General features: G+C 45.2%; 7 non-coding genes and 1 pseudogene across 7 annotated transcripts; 7 read left to right on the top strand and 1 right to left on the bottom strand.

The window, feature by feature from the left end:
- The first annotated feature begins 602 nt into the window (after positions 1–602).
- Positions 603–676, top strand: Trnai-aau. The gene has a single exon. It is a non-coding gene; the product is annotated as a tRNA-Ile (tRNA).
- A 375-nt stretch (positions 677–1051) lies between these two features.
- Trnas-aga lies at positions 1052–1133 on the top strand. Its single transcript has one exon. It is a non-coding gene; the product is annotated as a tRNA-Ser (tRNA).
- A 262-nt stretch (positions 1134–1395) lies between these two features.
- Trnat-agu lies at positions 1396–1469 on the top strand. The gene has a single exon. It is a non-coding gene; the product is annotated as a tRNA-Thr (tRNA).
- A 4754-nt stretch (positions 1470–6223) lies between these two features.
- On the top strand, positions 6224–6295 carry Trnap-cgg. Its single transcript has one exon. It is a non-coding gene; the product is annotated as a tRNA-Pro (tRNA).
- Positions 6296–6792: 497 nt separating this feature from the next.
- Trnad-guc lies at positions 6793–6864 on the top strand. The gene has a single exon. It is a non-coding gene; the product is annotated as a tRNA-Asp (tRNA).
- Positions 6865–7556: 692 nt separating this feature from the next.
- Trnag-ucc lies at positions 7557–7628 on the bottom strand. The gene has a single exon. It is a non-coding gene; the product is annotated as a tRNA-Gly (tRNA).
- Positions 7629–8248: 620 nt separating this feature from the next.
- On the top strand, positions 8249–8320 carry Trnaw-cca. Its single transcript has one exon. It is a non-coding gene; the product is annotated as a tRNA-Trp (tRNA).
- Positions 8321–10620: 2300 nt separating this feature from the next.
- Positions 10621–10821, top strand: LOC125615046 (annotated as a pseudogene).
- Positions 10822–12693: the final 1872 nt, after the last annotated feature.

The following is a 12693-nucleotide window of genomic DNA, read 5'->3' as shown; positions in this document are numbered from 1 at the left end:
AGGCTGATACCAAAGTCAGGTCCCACAGGGAGTAAATTGAGGAGTGGAGGGCAGTTGGGAGAATATGGCTATGGTGCTCTCAGCAAGGCTGGGCCTGGGAAAAAGTGAAGTATGAGAGCCTAGAGACACTGGGAAGTACAACACGGGTGTGGGGGAGGGAAGCACCAAGCGCTAGGAGGAGCATGTGAAGACTCTGGATTCCTCCACTGTCAAGACTCCACACAAAGGGTCAGCACCGTGGGTTTCCCCACGGCCAGGCCTAAGTATATCATTTGGCCCAAGATGAGATCAGGAACATCCAAACCAACGGATAGAATTATGATCTGCACGTGTTTTGTTGTTCTCTCTTTTCAGCTGAGAGCTGCTTGCTTCTAGGTGGAGAGGTAGAGCAAAGCCCCTTTACAGCACTTAAAGAGCATTTCTTCTTGGCTGTTAGAGATAGGCTTCAGTCGGCATTGGGGTATCTTAAGATAGGCTTCAGTCCGCATTGGGGTATCTTAATTTGACTCGTCAAGGTTGTAGTTTCCATGTTTTGGCTAGGTTCGCGCCCTCCCTCTCAGAATACCAGAAGTGGAGAAGCGAGGAGCAAATAGGACGTGTCTGGCCGGTTAGCTCAGTTGGTTAGAGCGTGGTGCTAATAACGCCAAGGTCGCGGGTTCGATCCCCGTACGGGCCAGAGTTTTCTGGTTTTTCTCAATCTTCGGCCCTGAAATACTCCTGCCCCATGTCGGAGCTTTTTGATCACCGAACGTTACACCTACTGTTTCTGAAAACAACTTCCTACAGCTCTCCAGGAACTGGAAAGAAACCCACACAGGCATCTTCGCGTCCTCTTCCGGGAGGTACAGTTATCTGAAGCTGTTGGGAGAATAGAGAAGATCTCTAAAAAGGCGGGGCCGGAAGACAGGCTGACTCCAGTTCTATTTGATTCTGTCGTTTTCGCGGTCCTATCTCAGTCCTAATAGGCTTGGAATAAAAACAGTAAGAAAGTGCATCCTGCTTGTGACGTGGGGAAACTAAGAAAGGCACAGAAAGAACTTTACATAGGCCTGTAGTCGTGGCCGAGTGGTTAAGGCGATGGACTAGAAATCCATTGGGGTCTCCCCGCGCAGGTTCGAATCCTGCCGACTACGTGTAGTTTTTGTTCTCGATCGAGAGACCCTCTAATCCAGTCGGCACTCTCCAAATACTATTATCTCAGAATTCTAGAATATGAGAAGTGCCCCAACTACGCACTTCTTGCTATGTTTGAAAGTATTTCCCTGCCCTTTCCGGAATCAGGTGGAAGTAATATGTTCCCAAAGTCCAGTTGATTTCCATTGAGTTTGCATAAGATGTATAGACGCGAATGCTATATTCCTGTAGTGCTTATTAGGGAAAAACAATACTATCCCTGGCGCCGTGGCTTAGTTGGTTAAAGCGCCTGTCTAGTAAACAGGAGATCCTGGGTTCGAATCCCAGCGGTGCCTTTATTCAGTTGGGTGGGAGGGTTTCAGGTTTTGTCTGTTTTGTGACTTAAGACTTTTGTCTCCTCAATACCCTAAAGGACTGTTTTTCTATCAGAGAACTCAAGGGTTTCAGAGCATCCCGGTGCCCTGGTGGGCCGCCGCTCCCAAGCTGGCCCTCTCACCTGTTGGCAATCCGGCCCAGCCCGCCAATCTTTTGCCTCGCGGGTGCTACAGCCCAGTGGCGGGGTGTGCTAGCCTGGCAGCTCCCCTACCACCCAAATTGCTTCTACTATAGGAGGTCTCCTAGAATTTGAGCCACTTGGTTTTGTTTGGTACTAAATTATATTTCTTTTGTCTTGAGGCCTCATTATTTTATATGTATTTTATATATTGTAAAATATAAATATTTTAAAAATATATATTCAAAATGTGGTGCGACTTGTAGGTAACTGGGCCTTTCACGTGTAGTTACCTCTATGGCTAGCTCTCCACAAGCAGAAAGTCTGGGTCCACTAGCAAGATTTCCTTTGGCCCGGAGCTATCTGGGTTTCCTAAAAGAAGTCCTCGAAGAACTGGAACTATAAGGAGTGACAGTGGCCCACTTTACCTTTTGACTTGTTTTTTTCTTTTCCTCTTTTCCTCTCCCACTCCCTAACTTGGAATTCATCTCAAGGGAATCAGATTACCTTGAGTTATCTGTTCTCCACAGGAAAGAGATGTCACCAGAAGAACTAGGAAGTGACTATCTCCCAAATTAACTAGTGTAGCCTACCACAAACACACCATCAGGGTGACCCAGGACCCCAACAGTTCTGGAATGTAGCCTTTGAAGAGCTTTTTAAAAAAGTTCTCTGTTTTCTTTCCCTGATGGGCAGAATCACTGCCTCAGGGACTGGATGGAGTCCCCTGTGTTTCTCTGTTGCTAGCAAAGCAATAAAATTTCTTTTTCTTTTTTCTCAAAACTGTGTGTTCATTATTAAATTGGCATGAATTGGCCTTGTAACAAGGAAAGGGAGTAGAAAACTGCCTTGCCAGTGCAGTTTCCAGGGAACCTGGTGTGGACAGCAGGACACACTCCTGGAGCCCTGAGGCAGGGCTGGTGAAGGTAGGAGTGAATGGTGGCAGGACCCAGAGAAGGCAGACCTGTGGTGTGTCCGAAGGCCCAGCATTTCCTTGGCCCAGGATCTGTTGTGAGATACTGAGTAAAAATGTTGACCTGGAAGAATTGCTGTCTCCACCTCAAGCGAGATATCCAGACCACATTTGTATGCAACACTGGCAAACACTGCGTAAACACATGCATAAAGCAGACCCTTTTCTCAGAGCTCTTGAGAAGACAGCAATCACAACATAAAGTGCTAAGGGCAGGGACAGTGAAGCCAGATTTGAGGATAGTGTAGTTAAGTAAATCGGGTCTAATATTGAGTAAGATAAAGAAAATGGAGCACATTATTGAGAATGGAGTCCAGGAAACCAGAGCAGCACTTGCTGGAAATTGAAATGTTAATGTCCACAAGGCCAGGAATCCATCCTAAGGAACTGTTAATGAAGCTCACAGCAAATGAGGAAGTGCTAATCAAAAACCGCCCCAGACCCTTCCTGCCCAGATTACTCCTTCAGCCCACCTATTTCCCACCTTTTGACCTTCCCTACTTGCATTCTATCACTGCAAGATAAAGGGAAACAAAAGACATGAATGTGGGAAAGCTGAAAGAAGACCTTAGCTATAAAAAAGGGAAGACCTCCCGCTTCCACGGATTCCACCTCTCAGGTCCTCTTTTTCCTCCGGGGAGAAGTCTTTTCTGCTGTCCTTTAATAAAGCTTCTACTTTCCACTCTTCACTTGCCTCGGCATGCTTCTCTGGTGTTATACTTCAGCCTTCGGGGAAACAAGGACTTGTCGTCACCGGTAAACAGCGGAAATAACAGGGTGTTCTCAGAATAGGGGAGAAAAGTGGCATTTCCTCCAGTCTGAGGGTAGAGGATAGTCAGGGGAGGCTTTCTGGAGGAGGTGAGCCAAGTCTTATGACCAAGTAGAAACTTTCCATTACATAGTTACAGCAAAACAGGCAGTGTTGTGAGACCTGGGAATACAGCAGGAAGCAAAGAGAGGAGACCTGCCCTGCTGGAGTTTATGGGACTGGGATGACACAAAAAAACAACATATTTCACTAAATTATATAATATGCTACATAAATGTTACAATCAGAGCATGTGGGGTGGGGGCAGGTGTTGCTTACAGAAATGTCCAAAGCTTGCAAGGGCAGTTGTAGAGATGACTTCAAGACATTAAGGATCTTGAATAATAGGCTTCAGTAACTGACAGGATGTGGAATCTGAAAAGGAAAAACTTCAGGAGGATACCCGCATCCTCCTGGGAAGCACTGGGGTCAGGAGTTTTGAGCTCCTCAAATATCTTCTCTTTCAAAAAACTGTGACTGCCTGAAGTTAAATCTTAGAATTGGATCTTTCAGTGTAAATTTCTGACTTCTGTTAAAATGCGAAATATAAAAAGAAAAAAAAAAAGTAAACTGCTTCCAATTGAAAAAATGACCAGTTGTTTACACCTTACTCTTTGGATTCTGAAAGTGGGGTCCTTCCCACTATTGAAACTGAAGTTTTGAGATGAGATTAGATTCATGGCTTTGCCAATTTCCTCTGGGTTCTTGTCTCACAAATTTTGAAGAATAAAATTCACTGACAGGGCTGGGATTGTAGCTCATTGGTAGAGAGCATGTCTAGCACCTGTGAGGCACTGGGTTTGATCCTCAGCACCACATAAAAATAAATAAAATAAAGGAATTGTGTCTATATACAACTAAAAAACAAACAAAAAAAATTCACGGACAATCACTGAGGGCCTAGTAAACACAGTTGGATATATTTGAAGAGAGAAGAGATAGAACCCCCGCCATAAGGTAGGGGGCTTGAGAGCAGAAAAGCCCATTTTGGTGTGCCAGCTTAGGAGTTTAAATATGGTTCAGGGTAGAGCATGGAGCAAAATGTATGTAAAATAGGCATTGAAAAAATATCAAGGCTATATCATCTTTCTTTCTATCCAGATTCACCCCCATCTTCCTTCCTATAACTTCCACCTGAGTTCACTCCCACCTCCGGTTTTTCCAGCTCTGAGACAAAAGAGTTGGCTGGAGGTGTTCCCAAAGTGGAGCCTCAAAGTCTTTTACATTTGAAATAGGACTTGATGGTGCTCATTAAGGTGTTTACTTGTTAGCCTGGGAGTGTGGTTCTGGTGTATGAATAAAACTGACCATGGATATTCTTATTCACTAAGGTATGCATTTTTCTAGGAGGAGGGAATCACAACTTTTACTATTGGTCTTGAAGGATTTTGGTCTCTTCCTTGCGGAGATTCAGTGCCTGAGGTCAGGAGAGGGAAGGAAGACTGGAGAATTTAGCTAGGAAGCCCGGGAGCTCAGCGAAGAAAGACCAGAATGAGCGAGAAAGTGATTAGGGAGAGGAGGCACCAAGATCACTGGGAGAAACTCGAGAACCATCTGAAAGATTTGCAACTCTAATGGGAAAGATTAAGCTGAGTGGGGACATCTGAGAAAGAAAAAACCAAGACCTGAACCCTTCTTTGAAGTCCTCCCCACCAAAGTGTCTGTGGGTTGAGCATTAAGAAGGGCGTGGCCCCACAAATCACAGGACTGGCTATGGAACAAGCAATGGATGCTATCAGGTTGGTGCAGGGCCGCTGAAGGTCAAAGTCGGGCCTAGGGGATTCCCTGGGACAGGCACTGAGCTGGAGGAAGGCCCAAGAAGCTGGACTGTAACTGACCCCGGTTGATCTGGCTGAAACTCGGAAGGAGCAGTGGTGAGTGCACCAAGAAATTAGAGGCTCACTGAGCAGCTCAAGGGACACTTCCAGGCATCAAAGCTGGGCTTCCTGGCCTTGGGCTACACTTGTGTGGTACTTGCCTTAGAGCTCTTTACCTTCTAGAAGTCTTAGGTGACAGGCAGAGCCATTGCTAGATCAGAGGTTAAGGGGTAACCTGGTCCTACAGGCTGAAAGCCCTAGGATTAGTATTGGCAAGGGTGTCCAGGGAAGTTTTGGTTTGGTTACAAGACCTGGTATCTCACCCCACTCTGGAGGTTGGAAAGCCAGACCCGCCAACCACACCAGCTCTTATGAAACCTCTTCCGTCAGTCTTCTTGGCCCCAGGAATCATTGTCTTTGTCACCTGGGCCCTGTCACCCGTGTAGGGACACTGTGGGCCATTGACGAGTCTAGGCCAGGGCATGTCCTGCCGGCCACCCCAGTAAGTTACACGAAATGCAGGAAAGGCGAGAGGGGCTGGCTGGTGCTCACTTAGGTACTTTAGTACTCAGTAACTGCCCCAAACCCATCCCGAAACCAGGCTTGTCCCCAAAGTTCTACAATGGGGAGGTGGGCCCGAGGACTGCGGCTGCGGGAGGAGGCGGGAAGGATGGGGGATGGTCCTCAAATATCTTCTCTTTCAAAAAAACTATTGGTGACCACCAGGACCTGGAACCGATGTTCCAGGCAGAACTTGAAAGCAACTTCGGGTCGATGCCAGCACACTCCCTCCCACTTCCTCAACGCTATTTCCTGGGAGGAGTCGGAGCTCTTGGGCCAGCAGCCAAGAGATTTCTCAAACCCTTGTCCTAGAGTACTGCTTTGGGGAGAATGATTCCTAGCAGCACGCCTGTGTGTCTCAGCCATGGATGATGTCCTCGGGACCGCAGCAAGTGTGATGCGACCTCTAAGGGCGGTCGCGGGCAGCGTAGCACGTCGGCTCGTTGGTCTAGGGGTATGATTCTCGCTTCGGGTGCGAGAGGTCCCGGGTTCAAATCCCGGACGAGCCCTGTCTTTGCCTTTTGCTGACCCTTAGTGGCTCCGTTAACTGAACTGGAAAATGATCCGTGTCGACTGCTCTGTGCAGTGAGTTCTTTTGTTCTGAGTGGACACCCGGTGGCAGGAAGAAACTTAGTGCGTAGTCCTAACTGGGCTGTCAGGGACAGCAGAGGTAGTCCAGACTTAGACAAAACGCAAACATTCTGCTGGCTTCCCGTTTTTCAGTTTGTTGCCTTACCTTGTCCACTAGAGCCATCTTTCAATTTGAATGATGCCCATTAACCTCCAGTTGTGAATGACAGATTGAAGGAAATTGGAGCAATTCGGGGTGTGCTTGGACAGTCAGGTTCTCTTTTTCGGTAACTCCTGCTTGTTTCCACCTTTATAAAGACTCGTGTTCAGTTGAGGTCTAAACTGAAAAGGCAAACCTCCAAAACCCCTCCATGAGCATACTGAGCTCCTTCGAGATCCCAGATCAAGGATACAGAAAGGGCTTTGCGTAGCTCACTCCTCGTTAGTATAGTGGTGAGTATCCCCGCCTGTCACGCGGGAGACCGGGGTTCGATTCCCCGACGGGGAGAAGCTATCAAATTATTTTTATGTTTACTCCGTTTTCTTTTCTATCCATGAAATCCCACTCATTTGGTAAAAATCCGTCTGTGCCCTGAGAATAAGACCCAAAGAAAAAGAGGAAGATCGTTCTGACTCCTGAGCGAATGTTTTAAGTGCCAGCTTGCATTTTACTCAAGTAATTTGCAATTTAAACGGACAGCTACATTAGCCATTATTCTCCCTACTCAATATGTGCATTAGGTGAGTTCATTGATGAGAACTTAGCAAACACAGACGGGCAAAACAGCATAAAACAGCTCACGCAATACTCGGTCAGACAGGAACCCCTGAACTTGCTTCCTACTTATCCAAATGGGCATCTCCAGTCGTATCTTGTAGCTGAGCTGAGCAGCTTAGTTTCCCAGCCTCGGCGAGCCGCGCCGCAGGGTCCCAGAAGCCGAGGCTAGGTTTGGTTCCCTTTGGCCTCCCTGCGTCTGTATCTGTGGGTTCGTATCACGATCCGAAGTCTCCAGTCCCAAGCCTGCACAGTAAGTAGGGTCTTCTCGTGGGGAGGGAACTAGCAGGGCTTTGCGGCCAGAGTCCCAGGCCGAGGAGAGTGTGCCTCAAGGCCAACCCTAAACACCACGGTGATACACTGGGGAGCAAGGGGGTGAAATACTAATAAATAAATAAATTTAAAAAAAAAAAAAAAAAAAAAGTTGCGTTGGCCGGGAATCGAACCCGGGTCAACTGCTTGGAAGGCAGCTATGCTCACCACTATACCACCAACGCAGATGCTAACGTCTTCTTTTAGGAGTTTTTAAAGGTCTAATCGAGCCACCTGAAAGACGCATTCAGACCTAGAAACGGTAGAGCTGGCGCAGCGTTAGTGTGCTGGGCGCGCACCTAAGGGACACTCGGTTCTGGTCACTGCTGATGCGCGCTTTCACCCGCGTGACAATGTGGAATTATGCCCAAATCTGAATTACAGATAAGGAAACCAAAGCCCAGAGAAGCTAATTAAAGCGGCTCTGTGAGTCAGCTGCAGAGCCAGGATTAACTGTAAGATTTCTTCAGGAGGCGAGGACTACCCTGACACTGTGATGACATGATTTCCAGAAAAAAAATTCCCAAACACATTGATATCGCTTCTCTGTTGAGTGAATTCAATGTGTCCCAAGGATAAAGAATTGGACCTTAAGCCAAACTCACTTGAACACAATTTGTCTCTTTTCATCAGAATGAGTTTGATTGCCTTGCGCGTGCGCGCCCATCTTGACCCCGCCCTCCCCCGGAGGCTGAAAGAACAGCACAGATTAAAATCTCAGAGGCGGAGTTTAAGGATAAAGCTCCGCCTTTCGTTGCTGACGATAAATCTGTTCACGATACCGGTCCGGCGCCGGGTTCTGGGAGGCCTCGTGGCGCAACGGTAGCGCGTCTGACTCCAGATCAGAAGGTTGCGTGTTCAAATCACGTCGGGGTCAACCAGAACTTTTCCAAATTAAGGAACATTACCCCTAATCATTATATTAAATGAAAAAATAGATACATAGTCTTTTCTGTTACTCTTTTTTCCTAAAGTGCATGAATGTCTCCTAAAAACAAATTTGGGCACTATAATTTCATTTTTACTGTTCTCATCAAATCGACCAACTAAAATAGTCATAATTTCATAGACATTTTAGGTATCCTAACAGAAATTGTTCACTAACAGTTTCCACTTTTGTGGCAATAAATGCTCTTTGTTGGAAAGAGTGTAGAAATAACCAATCGTTTTTAAAATAATGATAGTGATTTGTGGTCACTATGCTAGCCCATTATTTTCATTTGTGACAAGTTAACTTTTATTTGCCAGTGATGTCCCTAATCCTGTACTCCATTGTTATCGCTCATCATCTTAGTAGAAATATGACTCTACAGACTTTATCATTTTAATGAGTATCTAAAATTTGGTGACAATTCTGTAAATTATTAAGCAATTCTTCTAAATTTGGATATTTGAGTTATTTGATTATTTATTTGCAGTTTTTGTTTCTTCATTTTTTAAATATGTTGCCAGGAACATCATTGTGCTTTGTTTTTATTTTGTCTCTACTGAATTAGTTCTGTGACACCAATTCCTGGAAACTCCAGCTGAAGGTTCTCCTTCGCTACACTTCTAACTGTCCTGCCAGCTGACTTTCATGTACGACCGACCTTTCTTTTTTTTTCTTTTTCACTAACTTAAAATGTTTTCCATCATCTCTGGTTAACTTGAGGGTAGAACACAAAAATGTTAAACACAAATATTACTTTTCTCCAGACTTAGCAGTCACTAGAAACCGGAAAACAACGTGCATTTTTGCTGCTTTTGGTGTATTGAAAATAATACAGAGAAATCCAAGCCTGCCACCTCCCCTCCTCACCTTCCCGCGGAGGCTTTTTATTTCCCCCTGGGAAATAACTTGACATATTTTTCCTCGAATAGATATTCCTTTCTTAATGTGACAGATTTGAGTTGCTGGTGATGTATTTGGACCATCTCACCACTATCCACAAGGCTGTCGCCACCTAGGCTAGAATCTTGTGCTGTGCTCTTCTCTCTCTGGCCCCTGCCTTCTGTCACTGTGTCACTCCGGAGAACAGGGAAACTGTTGACCACCCCTTGTTACAGAACTGAAGACCTGTTTGATGACTTAGTAGGGCCACTTGTTGCAGAGGAACTCTGGTGACCTAAGGTGAAGAGAGTTTGAAGCTAGCCGCAGCACAGTTGTGCTCAGCTCTCTGGCCGCCCAAACATAAGCATCGGCATTATTTTAATAAGAAGATGCAAAAATGGTAATTTTTAAACTCTTTCTGTCCGTGTGTGTGTGTGTGTGTGTGTGTGAGAGAGAGAGAGAGAAAGAGAGAGAGAGAGAGAGAGAGAGAGAGAGAGAGAGAGAGAGAGAGAGAAATATTCATAATTAAATAGAAAGGAGGTGGTGCTCACCTGTAATCCCAGAAACTCAAGAGGCTGAAGCAGGAGGATCAAGAGTTCAAAGCCAGCCTCAGCAAAGGCGAGGCATTAAGCAACTCAGTGAGACCCTGACTCTAAATAAAATACAAAAAAGGGATGGGGATGTACCTCAATGGTTAAGTGCTCCTGCGTTCAATCCCTGGTACCAATAAATGAATAAATAGGAAATATGCAAGATGTTTATTAGTCCTTGTTGCTGTAACTGGTCACCTGGAGGTAATTAATATTTGTAACCACTGTTCTTTTCCCACTATCTTTTCCCTTTGCCTCCAGCAAACAGTAAAGGTAGTTGTAGGGTTTTGTTTATTTGTAGAGACAGGGTCTTCCCCGTATTGCCCAGGCTGGCCTCAAACATAAGATGGTCCTGCCTTAGTTGCTGGGATTACAAGCTTGGGCCAATGTGTCAGGCTGGTGGGACACAATTCCACCCATAGCAAGAGTAGTGGAAAATGCAGGAGAAATATACATAGGCCTAATTCTTGACATTTTAAACTGGAGCGCCACCTGTAGTTCTTTTATCTAGTATAAAAACAAACAAACAACAAAAATCAGCCCATGTGGTGAGGTGGCACCTGCCTGAAATCCCATCCGCTCGGTAGACCAAGGCAGGAGGATCGCAAATTCAAAGCCAGCCTCAGCAATTTAGCGAGGAGCTAAGCGAAGCAGTGAGATCCTGTCTCTTTAAATTAAATGAATGAATGAATGAATGAAAATAAGGCTAGGGATGTGGCTCAGTGGTCGAGTTCCCCTGAGTTCAATCCCTGGTACCACCACCCCCTTGCAAAATCAAAGACTACTTTCAGGGATTATATCTATAGTTAATTACTAGCGAAGTTTATCTGAAGTATAGAGCAACAAAAACCACGAGGAGAGATGCAGGTTCCTTACTGACAATGAAGTGGGCTCTTGAAAAGACCACATTTTGCCATAGATGAGAATTCTTCTTTCCTCTTCAGGAGAGTAAGAAGAGAATGCAGTCTAGGGAGTGGAGCAGAATACAGCAAAACCTTAAGATTTGAATAATCGAGTAGTAGTTACATAGGTGCTTTTAGAGTTTTATTTTGCCAGGTGGGGCAGGGCATACTGTAACCCCAGTGGCTTTGGGGACTGAGGCAGGGGAATCTCAAGTTCAAAGCCAGCCTCAGCAATTTAGTGAGGCCCCAAGCAACTCAGCGAGACCCTGTCTCTACATAAAATAGAAACAAGGGCTGGGGATGTGGTTCAGTGCTTATGCACCCCTGGGTTCAATACCTGGTACCCCAAAAAGAGAGTTTTTAGTTTTGTTTTGCTTTTGAACTCAAGGGCATTTAACCACTCAGTGACAACCCCAGCCCTTTTTATGCCTTAGCTTGAGCCAGGGTCTCACTAACTTGCTTAGGGCCTCACTAAATTGGTGAGACTGGCTTTGAACTCCCAGTCCTCCTGCCTCAGACTCCCAAGTTGCTGGAATTACAGCCATGCACCACCATGCCTGGTTTAAAGAGTATTCTTGATATTTTAAGTCTCCTGGAATTTAATACCTACATGCCCTAGACATGTAATACATTTTGTGTGTTCTTTTTCCTTTTTTTTTTAAGTTAGTTCATAATTTAATACCAAAATATATTTAACATAAGATTTATCATTTTAATCATGTCTAAAACAATAATGTTGAATGAAAGAAGACACAGAATATATGTCTGATTCATTTGCATAAAGTACAAAGCAAACAAAACTGGCATATGGATTTAGAAGTCAGGATATGATTACTTTTTTTCTTTTCTTTCTTTTTCTTTTTCTTTTTTTTTTTTTTTCAGTACTTGATATTGATTCAGGGGCTTTCCACCACAGAGCTACATCCCCAGCCTTTTTTATTTTATTTTGAGACAGGGACTCCCTAATTTGCTGAGGCTGGCCAATTAGGATAGTCCTGCCTCAGCCTCCAGAATTGCTAGGATTCCAGGTGTGCACCACCACACCCAGATAGGATATGGTTGCTTTTGGAAAAAGTGGGTAGGGGGAAGGAAAGGAGAATGAGTGGGCCTTCTGGGGCCTCCATTTGTTTATTTGGGTGTTGATTACATAGGCTTGTTCAGTTTGTGAAAATAAATCCAGCTCTCCATTTCCTATATGAAGGATACAGTAAAAGGTTAAAAAGTGTTGGGTGTAGTATAGAGGCTTGCTGTTCAGTCACCTGGGAAGGGACACCTTCTGGCTGACTGATTCATCCTGGGATGATGCATAAATGTCCTATGGTCTGGACCTGGACATGGTCTCAGTTCTCTGTCATGGTGGCTGGAACTTGTTTGGTTCAGGCCTGTGGTTTTCACCAAAGACAGACGCCTGGGCTATGATAGCCAAGAGCAAACTAAGATAGTGATGTCCTTTGACGTAAGGATGCTCAAGTGAGTCTGGAGAGGACAAGGATACCCCACTAATTCCACAGCGTTGCCTCAGCTATCCTGAAAAGGAAAACTTAGTGGAAAGACCTAGGGGCATCGACAGACTTCCTCAGCAAGAACCTTCCAAAACCTTCTGAGCCTATCTTTAATTTCTGGCAGGGGGTTTGTTGGTTGATGATGAAAATTCATATCTTCACATTTTTTATTAGAATATCATCAGAAATAAAAGAAACTTGCCAGGCACAGTGGTGCATGCCTGTAATATCAGAGGTTTGGGAGGCTGAGGAAGGAGAATTGTAAGTTCAAAGCCAGTCTCAGCAATTTAGGGAAGCCAGCAATTTAGTGAGACACTGTCTCAAAATAAAAAGGGCTATGATGTGGGGATGTGGTTCAGTGATTAAACGCCCCTGGGTTCAATCCCTGGAACAAAAATGGAAGGAAGGAAGGAAGGAAGGAAGGGAGGAGGGGAGGGAGGGAGGGA

Source organism: Marmota marmota, unplaced genomic scaffold (assembly GCF_001458135.2).
Source record: "Marmota marmota marmota unplaced genomic scaffold, marMar, whole genome shotgun sequence".
Lineage (NCBI taxonomy): Eukaryota > Metazoa > Chordata > Mammalia > Rodentia > Sciuridae > Marmota > Marmota marmota.
Note: the sequence above shows the minus strand (reverse complement) of the source record. Positions and strands in the feature narration are given on the sequence as shown.